This window comes from Myotis davidii, unplaced genomic scaffold, assembly GCF_000327345.1.
Source record: "Myotis davidii unplaced genomic scaffold, ASM32734v1 scaffold148, whole genome shotgun sequence".
NCBI lineage: Eukaryota > Metazoa > Chordata > Mammalia > Chiroptera > Vespertilionidae > Myotis > Myotis davidii.
The window spans coordinates 3,248,539-3,259,340 of NW_006299479.1; positions in this window are offsets into that span (position 1 = coordinate 3,248,539).

Sequence of the window (10,802 nt, forward strand, 5' to 3'; positions counted from 1 at the left end):
CTCCTCTGGGACCCGGATTCTCCTGTCCAAGGCATATTTAGCTGCTGCCACCCTCATGCCCGTCTCTGACCCCTTCTCCCGCACAGCCGCCGGGTACCGTGTACTCAGCATGTGCCAGGACTGAATTAACCCCTTCTCGTGGACGTTTTCCTCCTTCAACCCTCACAGCAACCTATGAGGCAGGCACTTCTATCGGCCCCATTTTACAGATAACGAAACTGAGGATTAGAGAGACGGATTCATTTCCCCAAGGTTACAAGAGTTAACGAATTGTGGAGCAGAGATGTGAACCTGTCTGCCTGACTCCCGCACAGGCTCTTAACTGCGACAGTGACATAATAACCCATGTTTTCATTCAAATGACTCACTGACATGGTGGGAAGTACAGACTGTCGAAAAGCAAACGTGGAAAAGCTTGCCTAAGTAGGGCTCTCCCTGTTTCGGCGTGAGAATTCTAACACACCAACGAGCACGTGAGGTGAGGTGACATTGTGGGGGTGGGCCTCGGGGCCATGGGGGATGTCACTGCATTGAGACTAGGTGTCCTGGGAGTCACTACCCAAACTCTGCCTCCGCACAGCGGTTCTGCCTTGACACGGAAACCCGGGCCATGGTCCTGGTTCCCCTTCCCTCCCCCGGAGGCCATCTCAATCCTCCAGCAGAAGGGAGGGAGTGCGGGCCACCAGTGGTTTATTTATTTTTGTTTTTTTGTTAATCCTCTTCCATTGATTTTTAGAGAAAGTGGAAGGGAGGGGGAGCGACACAGAGAGAAACATCGATGTGAGAGAGAGACATTGATGGGTTGCCTCCTGCACATGCCCCAACCAGGGCCCGGGATCAAGCCTGCAACCGAGGTACCCGCCCTTGACCGGAATCGAACCTGGGGCCCTTCAGACCACAGGCCAATGCTCTACCCACTGAGCCAAACGGGCCCGGGCCCACCAGCTGTTTACACACTCACAGAGTGTTAGGAATCCTGGGACTGACATCTGGATCCCTTCTGAGCCCATTCGTGCTGACCCTGCTGCACGACAGACATTATACGACGCCATCTCCCTGACCCTCACAGCTCTGTCGTAGAGAGAACAGGGATTGCGATCTCCATCCTGCCAGTGAAAAAACCGACACGCAGGAAGACACGCGGCTTTGCCAGTGGCCATCGGTCCCAGCATCCAGGCCTCCCGTTGGTGCTGGGCCCAGGACCCGCCTGCCCCGCCCGCTGCCGGCTGCAGGAGGGCGTTTCCCTGCTAGTGTGTGCCAGGCGGGGCCCGCTGGGCGAGGCGTTTCTTTCTAACTGGGATGGGACGGAAAGCAGGCAAAAGCACCACGAGGCATGTCATTGGTGCGAGGAGCTGGCATTTTTCTTTCTCGGCCTCGTGAAAAATGTCCAAAGCTGGGGAGCCATCTGTTGATGTGAGAATTGGGCAACTTCTCTCATCATTAGCTTGGCAGCCACGGGAAGCGAGTCCAGAAGGAGCCCTTGTGTATCATAAAGGAAATCTAAGCCGTCTGTTTCTCATTCATTTACTCTTAAGTCATCAAAATGTTGGTTTTTAAAGAGGCTTTTGATGTCCAACTCGCTTTCTGCCTTTTTTTTTTTTTTATGAGGGGAAGAGAGAGAAAGTCACAATTCTTCAGCTGTAAATTGCTCAGTTTGGGGAAAACTGGAGGTGATCCAGTCCCCCAAATACCGGAAGAATGGAGCTCCAGGCAGGGAGTTTGTGGAGGAATCCGAAAAGGATATCCAATCCCATTTTTTTTTTAAAAAAGTTCAGCCCAGCTGGTGTGGCTCAGTGGTTGAGTGTCAACCCATGAACCAAGAGGTCACTGGTTCGATTCCCATTCAGGACACCTGCCTGGGTTGCAGGCTCGATCCCCGGTAGGTGGCATGCAGAAGGCGGCCGATCAAAGTTTCTCTCTACGATGTTTCTATCTCTCTACCCCTCTTCCTTCCTGTCTCTAAAATCAACAAAGACATATTAAAAGAAATTTAAAAAAAAAGTACATGGAGTACTTGGTGTCAGGCATAGTGATCGGTACCAGGTAAACAAATCACGATCCTCTTCTGTAAGCGTTAGTGAAAGGTGGGAAGACAGGCATCTAAGTAAATGCCCCTGCCACTCTCCAGTAGTGGACCCCTCTGCTCAAAATCACCTTCTGAGAAGAAACTGTGGCTCAGAAAGGTTGCTGTGCTCAAAGTTACCTACACAGCCAACTGGTCTGGAGGGAAAGGGGAGGAATGGAGAATCAAGAGGGAGTAGCAAGTGATGTTATGGGTGAGTCCGCAGATAAGGGGTCCAGGGACTTGTGAGTTTTAGGAGAAACTGTTATGCGGGCGTCAGAGTTTCTGTCTGACTATGTGAGCTCAGCTGCGCCCTGAAGACTGTCTAGGCTTCAAAGTCCAGGTCACTTTTGTTCCCATGACCCAAGCAGCCCACGTAATATGTTCATTCACAGCACAATGTGGCCAGTGTCACAACAGGGATATCAATACTTCTTCCTCTTGGATTTTTTTTTTGTGTGTGTGTGTATAGTTTGAGGAGTATCGGTGTTAGTTCTTTGAATGTTTGATAAAACTCCCCTATGAAGCCATTTGGACCTGGGCTTTTGTTTGCTGGAAGTTTTTTGATTCCTGCTTCTATTTCCTCAGTTGTTATTGGCCTACTCAGGTTTTCCGATTCGTCCTGATTCAGTTTTGGGAGATTGCATTTTTCTAGGAATTTGTCCATTTCATCCACATTGTCCAGCTTGTTGGCCTATTCGACAGGGATGTAAAGAAAACGCTAGAATTGCTGAGAGAACTGAGTGACTAATTATGCCGGGGTGCACCGGGGAACGCTGAAAGGTAGGTGGTCGGAGGTGAAGGAAGAGGGTGCCCTGGGCATGAGCGGGCACAGGATGTGAAGGGCCACTGAGTACAGGAACCAGTGGGAAGTTCAGCGTGGCAGCCATGACCAGGGTGAGGCTTGAGAGACGGGAGGGACCAGCAGGGAAGGGCTGTGGAAGCCGAGTGGAGGACTTGAATCTGATCCTTGGGATCACCCCCTAACTCGTAAATTCTCCTCACAGGACTTGGTCTTTTGCCTTTTGTTGGGGGGTCCCTGTACCCAAGAGAAGCCTTGGAGCCAATAGGCCCGTGGAAGTTCATCTAATCCACTCCCATGTCCTTCGGGGGCACCCCACCTAATTACCCTGGACACAGGAAATTACCTCCCTGTTTTTTGAAACATTTACAGGAGATCCTGAGCCATTGGTTGGTCCAGGGACCCTCCTCCCAGTTCTTTTCCCCCAGAGTTTCAACTTATTTTTTGTAGCTTCTCCTAGGGATGAAAACAGTCTCCACTTACTGCAATGAAAGATTTCCACATAGTTGGGCAATCACCAATGGAAAACATTGATTGGACTCCTACTATGTGAAAAGTTCTGTGCAGATCAGGAGACAAAAAAATTAGAACACATTCTTTGGCGGCAAGTTGCTCATATCTGGGGAGTAAGGAAATAAAAAAAAGAAACTAGTAACAGAAGGCGATATATGCTCAGTGCCAATAGAATCTTTGATCCCCTTAGGCGTACCCATATTGTTCTCTGCCTGAGCCCCCATTGCTCCCGGCACACTGTCACTCCACACCGCAATTATCTCGAGATTTGTTTCCATTCTGTCTCCTCAGCCAACTGAACTCCTCAAGGCAAGAACCGTGTCTCTTTCCTCTTCATGTGAATCCCTCCTCCCTACCTCAGTATCTAGCTTGGATACTTGGATGGATTCATAAGCGAATGGGAAAGACTGTCAGTTACTCTTAGTTCAGAGGATGTGGGGGTCCCTGTGGGCCAGAATGGTCAAGAAAAATTTGACAAAGGCGGCGAAGTACTTACCATATGGCTCAACTCAGTGGTGAGAAACGAGAACCCAAATAATGAAGTGAGAGAGTGGTAAGTTGGGTTAGGAGAAAGGTGTCCCATCATCCAACTCCAGCTAACATTCTCCAGGTGGTAGCCACGGCCTCCCACTGGAAACACGGTGGATTCTGGGACAAGGGACAACTGGATTGTTCTAATCTGTGACCAAGTGTGGAGTCACAGAGACCCTGAGTCCCTCCTGGGCATCGTCTTGGTGCCAGATGTTGCTCTGGTTTTCATGGAGTCTTCTGGGTTCCACTCTCTCCACTAGAGGCTGCAAGTTCGTCCCTTTCCCTTTTGCTCAAATTAAAACAGCTAATTTTAGACGCTTCGCGATTACTCCTAGCTGAGTCTCATCAGCAGAATCAAAACAGTCGGAACCTCTGCTGGAGAAGGAACGGCTTTCATTGGCCCTGGTCTGTTTCCCATCTCCTCGTTGCTGTTGATGTCGGGTGCCTTGGAAAAGGCCAAAGTGAACTCTCTCCTAAGAGAATGGACCACAGGCTGTTGGCCGAGGGCCTGAACCAGTGGGTGAGGGGTGAAGGAGCGCACGTTTGGGGGAATCTGACCACTTCTGGAGGCAGACGCATGTTTGGCTCATCATACGTTGCAAAGTGCATAAGCATTTTCTCATTTACATATTCATTCCACATTTAATGATCACTTAGCATATACCAGGCTCTACACTCGCCCATATCCCAGGTTCTTAGGCCACGAAAGCCTTTAATGAATGGTTCCTGCTGGCCGAAAACTCAGACAGGTGGGCGCTCAGACAAGCACATGACCGTCCACCCGCATGATCCATGCAGGGGTCTCTCATGGGCACTGAGATAGAATAATAGTAACAATAACAACAAATCTTTGAGTGTTATGTTGCAGATTCCGTCCTAAGGACTTTATATGAATCAACTCACTTAATTCTCACCATCAGCTGATGAGCCTAGAGAAAGACCACCTAACTTAGCGGGAGTGGGAAGGAGGAACAGGTACATAAGGGAAGTGAGGGCACTCCAGGCAGGTGGAATGGCATGTGCAAAGGTGAGGAAGCACAGCGCCCAAGTTGAGTTTTGGGGCATCTATATACCTCTTCCTGCAGTTCTTTTATTATTATTATTATTTATTATTTTTGCTGTTAATCCTCATCCGAGGATATTTTTCCATTGATTATTTTAGAGACAGTGCAAGAGAGGGAAAGACAGAGAAACATCGGTGTGAGAGAAACACATCGATTGGTTGCCTCCTGCTCGAGCCCTGACCAAGGCCTGGGCCGGGGAGGAGCCCATAACCGAGGTACGTGCCCTGGACCTGAATTGAACGCGGAACTCCTCGGTCCGCAGGCTGACGCATTATCCACTGAGCCAAACCTGCAGTTCTTTTTCTCTGTCACAGACAAAAAGATTCCTGCAACTGTCTTGGAGTCAGTAATACCTGTTGATTATAAGACGAATTTCAAGCACCTCCAGGCATTTTTATCTCATGGGAAACCACCTCCTGCCATAGCTGTGGTCTCCCGCTGGATTTTCACTTTACCCAACAGGCCATGGCTGGGAGCCCCCACTGTCTTCATTTCCGTCGTTTTTGCTCCTCCCCTTACTCCCATGAACGGGACCCAGAAGTGTTCTTCTCACTTTTGGTCGAGAGCCTCCTAGGATTGCTCTTTTTCCTCCACTGGCATTGCTTATTTCCTGATGGAAATGGTCATTAGGGTCTCAGTCGTCTCTTCTCTCAAGTCCCAGTTGTCCTGAGATGGTCTCTAAGCAGGATCAATAGCCAAAAGACTCCCACAAATACAAGATGAACCAATCAGCGTCCGTCTGCGCATGGTCCGTGCTGGACACCAGAGAGGCCAGTGTCTGCTGACGATCTGATCCCCCAATTAGGATTCATGGGGAGTCTGAGCCAAAGGACTTCCATGGCACCAGAATCTCAGTGTGCAAGTGACAGAAGGAGTTGTGGAGGGAGGGGACTGGCCAGCACAGTTGGGTCACAGAGGAGATACTTCTGGAACGACTGAGAACAGTGACCCTGGACAGACAGCGAGGTGACAAATGGTGACTTTTTCCAAGCTTGAGCCAGAGAATTCGCGAATCTGACCTCTCCCACTCTGATGGGGAGGCGCCAACCCTCCCCTTACCTCTTCCTCTTCCAGAACTTGAAGCTCCTCCCTGGGCCCAAGACCCTGTCCCACTCCTCAGCGTGTCTTTAGTCCTAAGTCGTAGACAGAGAAGTTCCTAGCCCCAGCCCAGGGACAAGCGAATCAGGGAGCCCTGGCTGTGGCCTTCGTGGGGACAGGATGGTGCCTCTCAAGAAAGCCAGCTTTCCTCCGCCCGCGCCTTGGCTCCTTGGGACGATCCTCTCCAGAGCACTTGAGGCCTAGAGTCGTTTTAAATAAGAACAAGAGGCTCATAAATCCCAGGCCAGACGCCCTCCGAAGGTCCTGGCGCGGCGCTCGCCTCCTGGGCTCCCTGCCACGGGGAACACCTCCCAGGCTGCCCTCCCTCGCTCCCCAGGGACTGCACACACTGACTTCCGGCTCTGGCCGGGCAGCCTCCGCCCGCCTGACCGAAGCCTCGGGCCTGCTCCGGGTGTGATGGCAGAACACCTCTGGGCTGAACTGTAAGTCTCAAGTCCGACACACCGGGTTTTGGAGAGGAACCAGCCAGGCATCGGCCCAACCAATGGGGGATAAGAAAGAAGGAAAACTAGGAAAAGTGAAGGTGAAACCTACCTACAGTTACCTTTCCATAAGTGAAGGCCCCAGCACCCAGGTTCATGCATTCCTCCTGCGGCCCAATCTCAGGGTGCTAACCACTCCCCCCATCCCCCTCTCCCACCAGCTGTATTGGAGTCTGTCTGTCTCCCAGTCTGATGAGGGGGCCTCAGCCCCCCACCCTTGCCTCTTCCTTTTCCAGTCAACCTTGTCCTTCGTCTGGAGGTCACGCGCAGAGACCTCCAGGTGCAGCCTGTGTGGGATAAGAGGAGTCAGTCCCACACCGTCAGGCAGATCTGTCAAGAGAGCTTTGGGGTTTATAATTAGGAGAACCAGCTGGGCTCCTTCTTTAGTCTCCCCTCCCCACCCCCAGCCTGTCTGGTAACTTGACTTCTTAGATGGAACCAGAAATGAAAAGGGAGCAGAGCTACTAACCCCACCTCCTCCCCCGTGTTCTCAAAATCGCCAGGTGCCAGGCCTTACTTCTTGGATCCTGGCTTCTTGGCGCTTTAGGTATCCTTAGGATTTGCGGAGAAAGTTTCCAAGGGGGAAACTGAGTCCTGGGAGTCGTCAGAGGTGGACGTTACTTCCCTTGGTGTTACAGCGGGTCAGCCGTGGGGCTGGGGCTGGAGCCCACGCATCCCCACACCGGGAGGCTGGTCAGGCTTAGACCCAACTTGCAGGGTGACCTTGGACCAGACTGTGCTCCTCTCTGGATCTCATTTTATATATGAACCGTGACCTCCTGGTTCATAGGTCGATGCTAAATCACTGAGCCATGCTGGCCAGCTGGCCGGGCTGGGTCTCATTTTCTTCACAGGAATAGGAGAACACTCGGCTTTTGGAGGGTCCCCAAGAAGTGACAAGGAGTGATTGTCACTTGCAGCAATTTGTGTCAAAGGTGAGGGGGTCTTAGTGGTGGAGCTGGACCATCGTGTTTTTATTTAAACATGGGAGGATGTTGGTCCTTGGGGGCAAGAGCTGCTGACTGGAGAGGGTGCTGTGACAGACAGGGACCAGCAGGAAGTCAGGAGTCTATGGCAGGTCCAAGGCGGGTCCAGGCAGGTCCAAGGCGGGCCCAGGCAGGCCTTCAGCCAGCTCTTGAAGATCAGTTCCCCTGTCAGGCCAATTTGGAGGAAACTGGAGTCTGTGGGCACGGAATTCTAGAAAAGGGGGATTTGCCCATTAGGGCAGACCTGAGGCCCCCGGAGGCCCCTTTCCCACCCCATCGCCTCTGCCTCTGGCTGTCTGCACCTCCTGCCTCTCGCTGGCTCTGGGTCTCGCTCTCTCTGTGGGAACCTCCCCCTTTGCGACCCAATTACTTGAACCTCCAGGAAAGTTTAATGGAATATTTGTATTGAAAACAGGAGCCAGGGCCCAGGGCCCTGATTAGAGGAAGCGGGGGCTGGCTTTGCTTTTCATTCTGGATTAGAGATCTTTAATTGTGCCGAGAGCAGAGAGGAGGCCCGTGGGATAATGAGTCTGAAGTTTGTTTTCTCTCCGAGCGGCCCCTCCCTCTTTCCACCCTGCCTGTGGGGAGGCAGGAGGGGGACTCGCTCGGGGAGTGTCCCAGCAGCAGTCCGCTGGGCGCGCTGCGCTCTGGGGCCCCAGCCTGGGTCTTAGGAGCTGGTTCAGGGTGTGCAGGCCCCTTGCTTGGTCGCAAACGCCCCTGGGCAAGTGAGAGATGCTATGGTCAGGACATTGTGATGCGGGAGCCCACTGCCAGGTGGCTGAGCGGGCAGGTGGGAGTGTGATTTACGAGGCCTGAGAAATGCGGCTGATCTCTCTCTCCCTGGGAGGCACAGATGCCATTCCCATGCGCCATGGGCACCTGCAGTTTCGGCCCAGGTCACCCTTGGAAGCGTGGGCCTGGAGCCGGGGATGGATGGATGGCTCTGAACTTCTCCAGGGTGAAAGCTGTGTGAATCCGAGGCCCGGTGTGGTGTCTGTTCCCGTGTGAGGTCCTGTGAACATTAGTGCTCATTACCTGAGTGGGGTCCTGGGTTCAAGAGGCCAAGGTCCTTGCAGGGCATCCCAGAGCCTGTTGGCATCAGGTGCCCCCCTCAGGTGTGGGGTCTCGTCCGGTGAGACAGGTACCACGGGCCATGATGTCATCGCCAAGGACAGTGAGGTCACGAAAGTCCCTTCCTTAGGGCCACACAGCTGGCTCTGGTCAGAACTGGGGCATCAGCCCAGGTGGTCTGCTCCTAGGCTGTGCTTCCCCTTATGCCACAGGTGGAAGGATTGTGGGATTAAGGGGTGGGGGTGGGGGGGAGAGGGGTTTGAGACCAGGTGAGAGATGAGGACATGCGGCCCTTCCACCTTTTTTCTGAACGAGGTTGTAAAGAGAGACAAGAAGTTCCTGAAAGTGACTCTTGGTAACCAGCAGTGTGAAGCCAGAAGCAGCAGTGCCATCCTGAACCTCCAAGTCCCCTCCTCCCGGGCACCCCCGATGCCTGGCCTGTGTGTGAGTATCAGCAGCTACCATCGCTGAGCACCTACAGCGTGCCAGGCCCATTCCCAGTGCTTCACAAGGGTAACGCATTCAGTCTGGTCACAACCACAGGAGGGGGCGTCTTCACCCGATTTTAAGAGGGAGGCTGGAGCTGGCACCACTGCGAACCTTATTCACTCACTCTGCTCTGCCTCCAGGAGCCTCGCACTAACCACTGAGCAACGCAATCCAGAGGGGCACGCTTCCTGCCACCTCCCTGGTCCCCTCGCTGTCTCTCCAAAGGCATCTATACTATGGGTGGAGAAGGAGGGAGTGAGAGGATCATCGTTCTCTGGTCCCCGGGGGCAGCATCACGCCCTTGGCTGCCGGCAGCCCTGAGATCAGAGGCAAGGTGAGTCCGGTTTTGGTCAGGGAGGCGCCTCCCTCCTGGTGGCCCTCTGGGCCTCATGGCAGCAGGGGGACTGGGTGGCCAGGATTCCTGGGCCATGAGCCTCCTTAGCTCATCGCTACAGGCACTGATTCCCACCGCTTACAGCTGCCCCAGGGCGCAGGCATTTGTGAGGCCCTGGTGATAGAGGGTGTGGAGGGGTACATAGTGACCTCGCATGGAGGTGACAACACACTGAGGCATAGAGTCCATCCATGCGGTCTCTTTGCCTGACAGATGACGTCACCGAGTCTGGAATGACTGGTCCCCACTCCTAAGCTCTTTCTCTTTCTCCCTCATTTGTGCGTTTGGAAGTGCATGAGATGGAGGGACATTGGAGAGAGCCCAGGGGTCCGGAAGGATGGGGAGATGGAGGAGGAGACTGAATACAGACCCAGGGGTTTGGGTCCCCCCGCCCCCCGAATGCTCCCCATCTATGGGCTCTGCTGCCCTTGCTCTCCCAGGCCAGCAAAGCGAGCTTACACCCACGACTGAGGCTACGTGGAGTGGGAGGATGCTGGACCGCTCCCCTTGCAGTAAACAGTAGTAGGAAAACGCAGCTGTTTGTGTATAAACTAAGGCTTGTTACAGTCCTGGCTTCTGACTCCGGGGCCGCAGCCTTGGAGCAGAGAGCCCTGTGGGAGAAAAATCATGTGTGAGCTGTGACTGCTGTCCTCCTCGCCCCCTCCACTCTCTGGGCCTGCCCTGCTGCCCCCTCCCCGCACCCCAGCCCAGCTGCAGCCCAAGCCCAGCCCAGCCACAGGACATCAGCCTCTCCCAGTTCTCTGGGCTCCTGCACGAACTGCGGGTCTGCAGGGGTGAGAGGTTGGAGGTGAGGATTTGGCTTTCCCCCGGGGCGCTGTGAAAACGCCGGGGAGGAAGGGCATGGTCGCGGGCAGGCACGGGATGGCCTTCAGGCCGCTGCGGCGGGCGGGGTGCCCAACACAGAGTCCTGCCCCGGCGGGGCCGGAGCCCACGCTGCAGGCGGGGGAGGTGGGGGCAGCCCTGGGGAGGAAAGGCTGGGGACCAGGCCCCTGAGGAAGAGGCGGCGGCGGGGATGGGCGCACCCAGACCGTTTTGGCGTGAACTGGTTATGCAAATAACATGCAAATTGGCCCTTTATTGTGTTTTCGTCAATAGCCAGGCATTTTTTATCTCCGACTGGAGGCTTTGGTCTCCGTAGGTCCCAGCAGGTCACCAGGTGGGAGGGGGGCTGTCAGCCTTAGAAGCGCTGGGATGGGGTGAGAGGGGAGGGCTCCTCACTCTCCCCTGCCCAGTAGCTGTCAAGCGGCAGGGCTGGCCGGGGGCACTGG